This window comes from Sapajus apella, unplaced genomic scaffold (assembly GCF_009761245.1).
Source record: "Sapajus apella isolate SASKATOON/1434 unplaced genomic scaffold, GSC_monkey_1.0 scaffold3, whole genome shotgun sequence".
NCBI lineage: Eukaryota > Metazoa > Chordata > Mammalia > Primates > Cebidae > Sapajus > Sapajus apella.
This window is the reverse complement of record NW_022436943.1, coordinates 50,592,727-50,593,514: the sequence shown is the minus strand read 5'-3', so window position 1 is coordinate 50,593,514 and position 788 is coordinate 50,592,727. Positions and strand designations below refer to the sequence as shown.

The following is a 788-nucleotide window of genomic DNA, read 5'->3' as shown; positions in this document are numbered from 1 at the left end:
CAGTGGCAGCATTGTTGACGTCTGAGACCCACAGGACAAAGGGCTCATGTCCTCAGGCTACCTGTGGCATTTCTGTTCCAGAACATTGTGCTGTTCTCCTCATTGGTCTCACCAACACATGGGACCAGAGAGGAGAGTGGGCTGGGCAAAATACACTGTGAATAAAAGCCACAGGGGACAGATGAATTGTTTGAATGTCTATTCTTATTGGGTTTTCTATAAAGGAAGAAGCATTTATGCTTGTTTTGAACAAGGTTCTCAACTTTCCCAGCTGCACTAGGGGACCTTGTTTACATTGACTCAATCATGTCACAGTTTTAGCATCTGAGAAGTCATTCATTGCTCAGGAAAAAACTTGTAATAATATCAGTTCTACACTTGATCTTAGCCAAAAGGCTGAGAAGCAATAATAATATCAGTTCTAACGCCAATGCTTTCTAAACGTGTCTACCACCCTGCAACTCTATGTAATTACCATTCATCAAAAATATACCATGTTTTATTTGCTTGACAAAGGCCATTTCAAATACTTGTAAGAACAAAATGTAAAGAGAATTAACATGCCTAGTTTAGAAATTTTATAAAGTATATATTTATTAAGTTGGATTCCTTCACATCATCCAGCTCATATTTATGTTATGAAGTTTGAATCAGAACTTAAGTGTGTCTGATTCTGGAGCAAAGTTCTATTTTCTTTCCATAGCACCTGTCCACAAACAGGTGATATTTGATTGCTAATGTTCTCATTAATAATCATAGTTTACATTACATTTACTGAACGTTTTCTG

The 788-nt window shown here is 37.1% G+C and overlaps 1 pseudogene; it reads right to left on the bottom strand.

Annotated features, from left to right (window-relative positions):
* Positions 1 to 326: 326 nt before the first annotated feature.
* LOC116536289 lies at positions 327 to 408 on the bottom strand (annotated as a pseudogene).
* Between the last annotated feature and the right edge of the window lie 380 nt (positions 409 to 788).